The sequence below is a fragment of the Chiloscyllium punctatum genome, chromosome 30, assembly GCF_047496795.1.
Source record: "Chiloscyllium punctatum isolate Juve2018m chromosome 30, sChiPun1.3, whole genome shotgun sequence".
In the NCBI taxonomy this organism is placed as follows: Eukaryota; Metazoa; Chordata; class Chondrichthyes; order Orectolobiformes; family Hemiscylliidae; genus Chiloscyllium; species Chiloscyllium punctatum.
The window spans coordinates 26,771,914-26,783,918 of NC_092768.1; the positions used below are offsets into that span (position 1 = coordinate 26,771,914).

Genomic DNA, 12,005 nt, shown 5'->3' on the forward strand with positions numbered 1-12,005 from the left:
TTACGCCGTGAAAATACTCAAAAACCGAGCGTGCATTTCGACACGATCCCATCCCACCCCACACGCTGAGTTTACACACCCTGCTAACCGCGCCGCAGGACATCGGTGAGGGCGCAGCCAGGCGAAATGGACCCGTCGCATCGGGCTGAACTCTGTTACACCGTGCAGCATTTGAAATAAAGGGCGCTGCAATGCATTGGCCGGGAATCGAACCCGGCTCCCTCGCGTGGGAGGCGAGAATTCTACCACTGAACCACCAATGCACCTGCCGACGGCGTACCCCCTAGAACTTTCCTACCGTTTGAACTCCAGCAGGAAACAAAACCGGTATTCTTGATATTCTGTCCTGTGGCGCAGCAAACTGACTCCAATCTCCAGCATCTGCAGCCCTGACTTTCTCCATTGCTGATATGGCGAGAACCCAAGTAGGAAAATCGCAACGAAGCGCGGTTTGTTTGACTAGTTTGATTTTATCTGAACACTGTCTTTTATTTCAAAATATATAAAGTAAATAATACAACTAGGATTCTAGGCTCAAAATTATTACTTGCAAATTATAGTTTGCCTAGATGGGTCCTGACCAAGTGGAGAACGCTATTCTTAAAATGGAAATGAGTTCTACTTTAATGATAACATTAACGTGTTATGTGCACACAGTCAGCACAGCTCATGTTTATAAACACAAGAACATAGAGTTGGTGGTAGGAATAGCCACAGATCAAGCCTGCTCGCTGTAGTTAATGATCAACTTCACTTTCCTGCCCCTCTCTTGGTTTTGGAAGCATACCAACTATTTCTCCAATCCAGCCTCGAATAGAACATAGAAAAGTCCAACACAGAACAAGCCCTTTGGCCCACGATGTTGTGCCGAGGTTCAATCCTAATGTAATGTAACCTACGCAACCTTCAACTCACTGCTCTCCATGTGCACGTCCAGCAGTTCCTTAAATGACCCCAATGACTCTGCTTCCACCACCACAGCTGGCAACCCACTCCATGCATTCACAACTCTCTGCGTAAAGAACCTACCTCTGACGTCTCCTCGATACTTTCCTCCGGATATCTTCAAACTATGACTCGGGCTATTGACTCTGTCTGTGCCACTCATTATTCAAAGATATTCAATGCTAGAACATCAATGACGCTCTGTCGTGAAGACCTGAGTAGGTTTACAATCTTTGTTTATCCACTGGTTGGAGTCCCATCGAGCACAAAGAAAGACGATTGCGTTCGTCAGAGGGCATTGGCTTTCTGCATTTGAACCTAGTATGGTCTGCTTCAGTATCTGAGGAGTTGTCAGTGGTGCTACCATGTTGCAATCGTGAACAAAAATGCCCACTTCTGACTATATGAGAGAAGGAAGGTCACTGATGACGTTTGGATATATGACAGTACCCTTGCCGATGAAGGACTCCTGCCCGAGAGATCGATTTTGCTGGTCCTGGGATGCTGCCTGCCCCGGCAGTGCTTTTCCAGCACCACTCTCATCTCATTCTCATTCGGCGTATGGAGTCTGGCCCATCATTCTGGGATCACGGCCGGTCATCTCACTATGTCGATCTTACTTAATGCCAAGAAACGATGGATTACGCCGTGAAAATACTCAAAAACGGAGCGGAGATTTCGACACGATCCCATCCCACCCCACACGCTGAGTGAACACACCCTGCTAACCGCGCCGCAGGACATCGGTGAGGGCGCAGCCAGGCGAAATGGACCCGTCGCATCGGGCTGAACTCTGTTACACCGTGCAGCATTTGAAATAAAGGGCGTTGCAATGCATTGGCTGGGAATGGAACCCGGCTCCCTGGCGTGGGAGGCGAGAATTCTACCACTGAACCACCAATGCACCTGCCAACGGCGTACCCGCTAGAACTTTCCTACCGTTTGAACTCCAGCAGGAAACAAAACCGGTATTCTTGATATTCTGTCCTGTGGCGCAGCAAACTGACTCCAATCTCCAGCATCTGCAGCCCTGACTTTCTCCATTGCTGATATGGCGAGAACCCAAGTAGGAAAATCGCAACGAAGCGCGGTTTGTTTGACTCGTTTGATTTTATCTGAACACTGTCTTTTATTTCAAAATATATAAAGTAAATAATACAACTGGGATTCTAGGCTCAAAATTATTACTTGCAAATTATAGTTTGCCTAGATGGGTCCTGACCAAGTGGAGAACGCTATTCTTAAAATGGAAATGAGTTCTACTTTAATGATAACATTAACGTGTTATGTGCACACAGTCAGCACAGCTCATGTTTATAAACACAAGAACATAGAGATGGTGGTAGGAATAGCCCACAGATCAAGCCTGCTCGCTGTAGTTAATGATCAACTTCACTTTCCTGCCCCTCTCTTGGTTTTGGAAGCATACCAACTATTTCTCCAATCCAGCCTCGAATAGAACATAGAAAAGTCCAGCACAGAACAGGCCCTTTGGCCCACGATGTTGTGCCGAGGTTCAATCCTAATGTAATGTAACCTACGCAACCCTCAACTCACTGCTCTCCATGTGCACGTCCAGCAGTTCCTTAAATGACCCCAATGACTCTGCTTCCACCACCACAGCTGGCAACCCATTCCATGCATTCACAACTCTCTGCGTAAAGAACCTACCTCTGACGTCTCCTCGATACTTTCCTCCGGATATCTTCAAACTATGACTCGGGCTATTGACTCTGTCTGTGCCACTCATTATTCAAAGATATTCAATGCTAGAACATCAATGACGCTCTGTCGTGAAGACCTGAGTAGGTTTACAATCTTTGTTTATCCACTGGTTGGAGTCCCATCGAGCACAAAGAAAGACGATTGCGTTCGTCAGAGGGCATTGGCTTTCTGCATTTGAACCTAGTATGGTCTGCTTCAGTATCTGAGGAGTTGTCAGTGGTGCTACCATGTTGCAATCGTGAACAAAAATGCCCACTTCTGACTATATGAGAGAAGGAAGGTCACTGATGACGTTTGGATATATGACAGTACCCTTGCCGATGAAGGACTCCTGCCCGAGAGATCGATTTTGCTGGTCCTGGGATGCTGCCTGCCCCGGCAGTGCTTTTCCAGCACCACTCTCATCTCATTCTCATTCGGCGTATGGAGTCTGGCCCATCATTCTGGGATCACGGCCGGTCATCTCACTATGTCGATCTTACTTAATGCCAAGAAACGATGGATTACGCCGTGAAAATACTCAAAAACGGAGCGGAGATTTCGACACGATCCCATCCCACCCCACACGCTGAGTGAACACACCCTGCTAACCGCGCCGCAGGACATCAGTGAGGGCGCAGCCAGGCGAAATGGACCCGTCGCATCGGGCTGAACTCTGTTACACCGTGCAGCATTTGAAATAAAGGGCGTTGCAATGCATTGGCTGGGAATGGAACCCGGCTCCCTGGCGTGGGAGGCGAGAATTCTACCACTGAACCACCAATGCACCTGCCAACGGCGTACCCGCTAGAACTTTCCTACCGTTTGAACTCCAGCAGGAAACAAAACCGGTATTCTTGATATTCTGTCCTGTGGCGCAGCAAACTGACTCCAATCTCCAGCATCTGCAGCCCTGACTTTCTCCATTGCTGATATGGCGAGAACCCAAGTAGGAAAATCGCAACGAAGCGCGGTTTGTTTGACTAGTTTGATTTTATCTGAACACTGTCTTTTATTTCAAAATATATAAAGTAAATAATACAACTGGGATTCTAGGCTCAAAATTATTACTTGCAAATTATAGTTTGCCTAGATGGGTCCTGACCAAGTGGAGAACGCTATTCTTAAAATGGAAATGAGTTCTACTTTAATGATAACATTAACGTGTTATGTGCACACAGTCAGCACAGCTCATGTTTATAAACACAAGAACATAGAGATGGTGGTAGGAATAGCCCACAGATCAAGCCTGCTCGCTGTAGTTAATGATCAACTTCACTTTCCTGCCCCTCTCTTGGTTTTGGAAGCATACCAACTATTTCTCCAATCCAGCCTCGAATAGAACATAGAAAAGTCCAGCACAGAACAGGCCCTTTGGCCCACGATGTTGTGCCGAGGTTCAATCCTAATGTAATGTAACCTACGCAACCCTCAACTCACTGCTCTCCATGTGCACGTCCAGCAGTTCCTTAAATGACCCCAATGACTCTGCTTCCACCACCACAGCTGGCAACCCATTCCATGCATTCACAACTCTCTGCGTAAAGAACCTACCTCTGACGTCTCCTCGATACTTTCCTCCGGATATCTTCAAACTATGACTCGGGCTATTGACTCTGTCTGTGCCACTCATTATTCAAAGATATTCAATGCTAGAACATCAATGACGCTCTGTCGTGAAGACCTGAGTAGGTTTACAATCTTTGTTTATCCACTGGTTGGAGTCCCATCGAGCACAAAGAAAGACGATTGCGTTCGTCAGAGGGCATTGGCTTTCTGCATTTGAACCTAGTATGGTCTGCTTCAGTATCTGAGGAGTTGTCAGTGGTGCTACCATGTTGCAATCGTGAACAAAAATGCCCACTTCTGACTATATGAGAGAAGGAAGGTCACTGATGACGTTTGGATATATGACAGTACCCTTGCCGATGAAGGACTCCTGCCCGAGAGATCGATTTTGCTGGTCCTGGGATGCTGCCTGCCCCGGCAGTGCTTTTCCAGCACCACTCTCATCTCATTCTCATTCGGCGTATGGAGTCTGGCCCATCATTCTGGGATCACGGCCGGTCATCTCACTATGTCGATCTTACTTAATGCCAGGAAACGATGGATTACGCCGTGAAAATACTCAAAAACGGAGCGTGCGGAGCGGAGATTTCGACACGATCCCATCCCACCCCACACGCTGAGTGAACACACCCTGCGTACCGCGCCGCAGGACATCGGTGAGGGCGCAGCCAGGCGAAATGGACCCGTCGCATCGGGCTGAACTCTGTTACACCGTGCAGCATTTGAAATAAAGGGCGCTGCAATGCATTGGCCGGGAATCGAACCCGGCTCCCTCGCGTGGGAGGCGAGAATTCTACCACTGAACCACCAATGCACCTGCCGCCGGCGGACCCGCTAGAACTCTCCTACCGTTTGAACTCCAGCAGGAAACAAAACCGGTATTCTTGATATTCTGTCCTGTGGCGCAGCAAACTGACTCCAATCTCCAGCATCTGCAGCCCTGACTTTCTCCATTGCTGATATGACAATAGACAATAGACAATAGACAATAGATGCAGGAGTAGGCCATTCTGCCCTTCGAGCCTGCACCGCCATTCAATATGATCATGGCTGATCATTCCTAATTAGTATCCTGTTCCAGCCTTATCTCCGTACCCCTTGACTCCACTATCTTTAAGAGCTCTATCCAATTCTTTCTTAAAAGAATCCAGAGACTGGGCCTCCACTGCCCTCTGGGGCAGAGCATTCCACACAGCCACCACTCTCTGGGTGAAGTAGTTTCTCCTCATCTCTGTCCTAAATGGTCTACCCCGTATTTTTAAGTTGTGTCCTCTGGTTCGGCACTCCCCCATCAACGGAAATATGTTCCCTCCTGCCAGAGTGTCCAATCCTTTCATAAGCCTATACGTTTCAATCAGATCCCCTCTCAGTCTTCTAAACTCAAGGGTATACAAGCCCAGTCGCTTCAGTCTTTCCGTGTAAGGCAATCCTGCCATTCCAGGGATTGACCTCGTGAACCTACGCTGCACTCCCTCAATAGCCAGAATGTCTTTCCTCAAATTTGGAGACCAGAACTGTACACAGTACTCCAGGTGTGGTCTCACCAGGGCCCTGTACAGCTGCAGAAGCACCTCTTTGCTTCTATACTCAATCCCTCTTGTTATGAAGGCCAGCATGCTATTAGCCTTCTTCACAACCTGCTGTACCTGCATGCTTGCCTTCATTGACTGGTGGACAAGAACACCCAGATCTCTCTGAACAGCCCCTTTACCTAATTTGATACCATTGAGGTAGTAATCTGCCTTCCTGTTCTTGCCACCAAAGTGGATAACCAGACATTTATCCACATTAAACTGCATCTGCCATGCATCTGCCCACTCACCTAACTTGTCCAGGTCACCCTGTAATCCCCTAACATCCTCATCACATTTTACCCTACCACCTAGCTTTGTGTCATCAGCAAATTTGCTAATGTTATTGCTGATACCATCTTCTATATCATTTACATATATTGTAAAAAGCTGCGGTCCCAGCACGGATCCCTGCGGTACCCCACTGGTCACTGCCTGCCATTTCGAAATGGAGCCGTTAATCACTACCCTTTGTTTCCTATTAGCCAACCAATTCTCTATCCAATCTAGTACTTTGCCCCCAATCCCGTGCGCCCTAATTTTACTCACTAACCTCTTGTGTGGGACTTTATCAAAAGCTTTCTGAAAGTCCAGGTACACTACATCCACTGGATCTCCCTCGTCCATCTTCCGAGTTACATCCTCAAAAAATTCAAGAAGATTAGTCAAGCATGATTTCCCCTTCATAAATCCATGCTGACTCTGTCCTATCCTGTTACTATTATCCAGATGTGCCGTAATTTCATCCTTTATAATAGACTCCAGCATCTTTCCCACCACTGAGGTCAGACTAACTGGTCTATAATTTCCTGCTTTCTCCCGCCCACCCTTCTTAAAAAGTGGCACAACATTAGCCGCCCTCCAATCCTCAGGAACCAACCCCGATTCTATTGAACTTTGGAAAATAATCACCAGCGCATCCACGATTTCCCGAGCCACCTCCTTCAGTACCCTGGGATGCAGGCCATCAGGTCCCGGAGACTTATCAACCTTCAGACCTAACAGTCTCTCCAACACCAAATCCTGGCAAATAGAAATTCCCTTAAGTTCAGGTCCTTCAGCCACTGTTACCTCAGGGAGATTGCTTGTGTCTTCCCCAGTGAACACAGATCTGAAGTACTCATTTAATTCCTCTGCCATTTCTTCGTTCCCAGTAATATATTCCCCTGCTTCTGTCTTCAAGGGCCCAATTTTTGTCCTAACCATTTTTTTGCCTTGGACATACCTAAAAAAGCTTTTACTATCCTCCTTTATATTCTTGGCCAGTTTACCTTCGTACCTCATTTTTTCTCTGCGTATTTCCTTCTTACTAATCCTCTGTTGTTCTTTAAAAGCTTCCCAGTCCTCCGTTTTCCCGCTTATCTTCGCTAAGTTATACTTTTTCTCTTTTAACCTTATATGCTTCTTTACTTCCCTTGTCAGCCACGGCCGCCCATGTCTCCTCCTGGGATCTTTCTTCCTTTTAGGAATGAACTGATCCTGCATCTTCTGCATTATACACAGAAATATCTGCCATTGTTCCTCCACGGTCTTCCCTGTTAAGGTATTATACCATTGAACTTTGGCCAGTTGCTCCCTCATAGCTCCATATTTCCCTTTATTCAACTGGAATATTGTCACTTCAGATTGTACCCACTCCCTCTCAAATTGCAGATTGAAGCTTATTGTATTATGGTCACTACTTCCCAACGGCTCCTTCACTTCGAGGTCACTGACCAATTCTGGTTCGTTACACAATACCAGATCCAGAATCGCCTTATCCCTGGTCGGCTCCAGCACCAGCTGCACTAAAAATCCATCTCTGAGGCACTCCACAAAGTCTCTTTCTTGAGGCCCGATACCATCCTGATTCTCCCAGTCTACCTGCATGTTAAAATCCCCCATAACAACTGTAGTAACATCTTTGCGACAAGCCAATTTCAGCTCCTGATTCAACTTACCTCCAACATCCAGACTACTGTTTGGGGGCCTGTAGATGACTCCCATGAGGGTCTTTTTACCCTTAGTGTTTCGAAGCTCTATCCACACTGACTCTACATCCCCTGACTCTAGGTCCGCCCGCGCAAGGGACTGAATATCCTCCCTTACCAACAAGGCCACCCCACCCCCTCTGCCCGTCAGTCTATCCTTACAATAACACATGTAGCCTTGAATATTCATTTCCCAGGCCCTGTCCCCATGAAGCCACGTCTCAGTTGTCCCCACAATATCGTATCTGCCAATTTCCAAAAGAGCCTCAAGCTCATCCACCTTGTGTCTAATGCTTCGTGCATTCATATATAGAATTTTTAATTTGTTACTGCTCTCACCCTTCCCCTCAACCCTTATTTCACTCAACTTTACAGCATGATGCCTTTTCCAGTTTTCTGCCTCCTTGATACAGTTGTCTTTCTTGACTTCTCTTGTTCTAACTACCCCTTCAATTTCCTTTTTAAACATCCAGCTTGTCCCCTCCCCCCCGCTACTTAGTTTAAATGTAGCGGTGTTGCAGCAGAAAACCTGCCTGCCAGAATGCCGATCCCTGTTCTATTAAGGTGCAAGCCATCTCTCTTGTAGAATTTATGGTTACCATAAAATATACCCCAGTGATCCAAGAACTTGAAACCTTGCTTCCTGCACCAGTTCCCCAACCACACGTTCAAGTCCATTATCTCCTGGTTTCTGGCCACACTAGCCCGAGGAACTGGAAGCAAACTGGAGATAACCACCTTGGACGTCCTGCTTTTTAGCCTTCTTCCTAGTTCTGCGAAGTCTCGCTGTAGTATGTTCCTCCTCTTCTTCCCGACATCATTTGTGCCGACGTGTACCACCACCTCGGGCTCTTCACCCTCGTCCTTGAGGATGTCCTGCACTCTGTCCGCGATGTCTTTCACTCTAGCACCAGGAAAGCAACACACCATCCTTAAATCCCGTCTGCTGCCACAAAAACCCCGGTCAGTTCCTCTCACGATGGAGTCCCCTATTACCACGGCTCTATGTGATGTCCGACTCTTCCGCTCTGCTTCTGCGGCAACTTTTGATGGACAAACATGGCCGCCTTGCGAACTGGTAGTGTCATCAGACTCTACTGTTTCCAAAAGCTTCAACTTGTTCCTGACAGGTACTTCTCCCGGCGTCTCTTGCACCTGTCTCCTCTCTGCCTTCCTCATCGTCTGCACTCTTCTGCACTCTTCTGGCATGATTGGTGTAATAACATCACTGAAGGTCTTGTCCAGAAAGATCTCGTTCTCTCGGATGAGCCTAAGGTCTTCGAGTTCTTTCGTCAGTGCTGCAATATGCTCGGTCAATTGCTGAATGTGCGCACACTTTCCACACATATACGAGCCAGACACACCAGAGTCATTGACTTGCCACATCAAACACGTAGCGCACTGAACCAGCTGAGCAGTCATGTCTTCACCCTCTTCAACTGTGGTGTAATCTCTTTACTCAACCTCTTTATCAAGATTCCTGAGCGAGAACCCAAGTAGGAAAATCGCAACGAAGCGCGGTTTGTTTGACTAGTTTGATTTTATCTGAACACTGTCTTTTATTTCAAAATATATAAAGTAAATAATACAACTGGGATTCTAGGCTCAAAATTATTACTTGCAAATTATAGTTTGCCTAGATGGGTCCTGACCAAGTGGAGAACGCTATTCTTAAAATGGAAATGAGTTCTACTTTAATGATAACATTAACGTGTTATGTGCACACAGTCAGCACAGCTCATGTTTATAAACACAAGAACATAGAGATGGTGGTAGGAATAGCCCACAGATCAAGCCTGCTCGCTGTAGTTAATGATCAACTTCACTTTCCTGCCCCTCTCTTGGTTTTGGAAGCATACCAACTATTTCTCCAATCCAGCCTCGAATAGAACATAGAAAAGTCCAGCACAGAACAGGCCCTTTGGCCCACGATGTTGTGCCGAGGTTCAATCCTAATGTAATGAAACCTACGCAACCCTCAACTCACTGCTCTCCATGTGCACGTCCAGCAGTTCCTTAAATGACCCCAATGACTCTGTTTCCACCACCACAGCTGGCAACCCATTCCATGCATTCACAACTCTCTGCGTAAAGAACCTACCTCTGACGTCTCCTCGATACTTTCCTCCGGATATCTTCAAACTATGACTCGGGCTATTGACTCTGTCTGTGCCACTCATTATTCAAAGATATTCAATGCTAGAACATCAATGACGCTCTGTCGTGAAGACCTGAGTAGGTTTACAATCTTTGTTTATCCACTGGTTGGAGTCCCATCGAGCACAAAGAAAGACGATTGCGTTCGTCAGAGGGCATTGGCTTTCTGCATTTGAACCTAGTATGGTCTGCTTCAGTATCTGAGGAGTTGTCAGTGGTGCTACCATGTTGCAATCGTGAACAAAAATGCCCACTTCTGACTATATGAGAGAAGGAAGGTCACTGATGACGTTTGGATATATGACAGTACCCTTGCCGATGAAGGACTCCTGCCCGAGAGATCGATTTTGCTGGTCCTGGGATGCTGCCTGCCCCGGCAGTGCTTTTCCAGCACCACTCTCATCTCATTCTCATTCGGCGTATGGAGTCTGGCCCATCATTCTGGGATCACGGCCGGTCATCTCACTATGTCGATCTTACTTAATGCCAGGAAACGATGGATTACGCCGTGAAAATACTCAAAAACGGAGCGTGCGGAGCGGAGATTTCGACACGATCCCATCCCACCCCACACGCTGAGTGAACACACCCTGCTAACCGCGCCGCAGGACATCGGTGAGGGCGCAGCCAGGCGAAATGGACCCGTCGCATCGGGCTGAACTCTGTTACACCGTGCAGCATTTGAAATAAAGGGCGCTGCAATGCATTGGCCGGGAATGGAACCCGGCTCCCTCGCGTGGGAGGCGAGAATTCTATCACTGAAACACCAATGCACCTGCCGACGGCCTACCCGCTAGAACTTTCCTACCGTTTGAACTCCAGCATGAAACAAAACCGGTATTCTTGATATTCTGTCCTGTGGCGCAGCAAACTGACTCCAATCTCCAGCATCTGCAGCCCTGACTTTCTCCATTGCTGATATGGCGAGAACCCAAGTAGGAAAATCGCAACGAAGCGCGGTTTGTTTGACTAGTTTGATTTTATCTGAACACTGTCTTTTATTTCAAAATATATAAAGTAAATAATACAACTGGGATTCTAGGCTCAAAATTATTACTTGCAAATTATAGTTTGCCTAGATGGGTCCTGACCAAGTGGAGAACGCTATTCTTAAAATGGAAATGATTTCTACTTTAATGATAACATTAACGTGTTATGTGCACACAGTCAGCACAGCTCATGTTTATAAACACAAGAACATAGAGATGGTGGTAGGAATAGCCCACAGATCAAGCCTGCTCGCTGTAGTTAATGATCAACTTCACTTTCCTGCCCCTCTCTTGGTTTTGGAAGCATACCAACTATTTCTCCAATCCAGCCTCGAATAGAACATAGAAAAGTCCAGCACAGAACAGGCCGTTTGGCCCACGATGTTGTGCCGAGGTTCAATCCTAATGTAATGTAACCTACGCAACCCTCAACTCACTGCTCTCCATGTGCACGTCCAGCAGTTCCTTAAATGACCCCAATGACTCTGCTTCCACCAACACAGCTGGCAACCCATTCCATGCATTCACAACTCTCTGCGTAAAGAACCTACCTCTGAGGTCTCCTCGATACTTTCCTCCGGATATCTTCAAACTATGACTCGGGCTATTGACTCTGTCTGTGCCACTCATTATTCAAAGATATTCAATGCTAGAACATCAATGACGCTCTGTCGTGAAGACCTGAGTAGGTTTACAATCTTTGTTTATCCACTGGTTGGAGTCCCATCGAGCACAAAGAAAGACGATTGCGTTCGTCAGAGGGCATTGGCTTTCTGCATTTGAACCTAGTATGGTCTGCTTCAGTATCTGAGGAGTTGTCAGTGGTGCTACCATGTTGCAATCGTGAACAAAAATGCCCACTTCTGACTATTTGAGAGAAGGAAGGTCACTGATGACGTTTGGATATATGACAGTACCCTTGCCGATGAAGGACTCCTGCCCAAGAGATCGATTTTGCTGGTCCTGGGATGCTTCCTGCCCCGGCAGTGCTTTTCCAGCACCACTCTCATCTCATTCTCATTCGGCGTATGGAGTCTGGCCCATCATTCTGGGATCACGGCCGGTCATCTCACTATGTCGATCTTACTTAATGCCAGGAA

At 47.0% G+C, this 12,005-nt stretch overlaps 2 non-coding genes across 2 annotated transcripts; both read right to left on the bottom strand.

The window, feature by feature from the left end:
- Positions 1 to 192: 192 nt before the first annotated feature.
- Positions 193 to 263, bottom strand: trnag-ccc (transfer RNA glycine (anticodon CCC)). Its single transcript has one exon. It is a non-coding gene; the product is annotated as a tRNA-Gly (tRNA).
- Positions 264 to 4,961: 4,698 nt separating this feature from the next.
- trnag-ccc (transfer RNA glycine (anticodon CCC)) lies at positions 4,962 to 5,032 on the bottom strand. Its single transcript has one exon. It is a non-coding gene; the product is annotated as a tRNA-Gly (tRNA).
- Between the last annotated feature and the right edge of the window lie 6,973 nt (positions 5,033 to 12,005).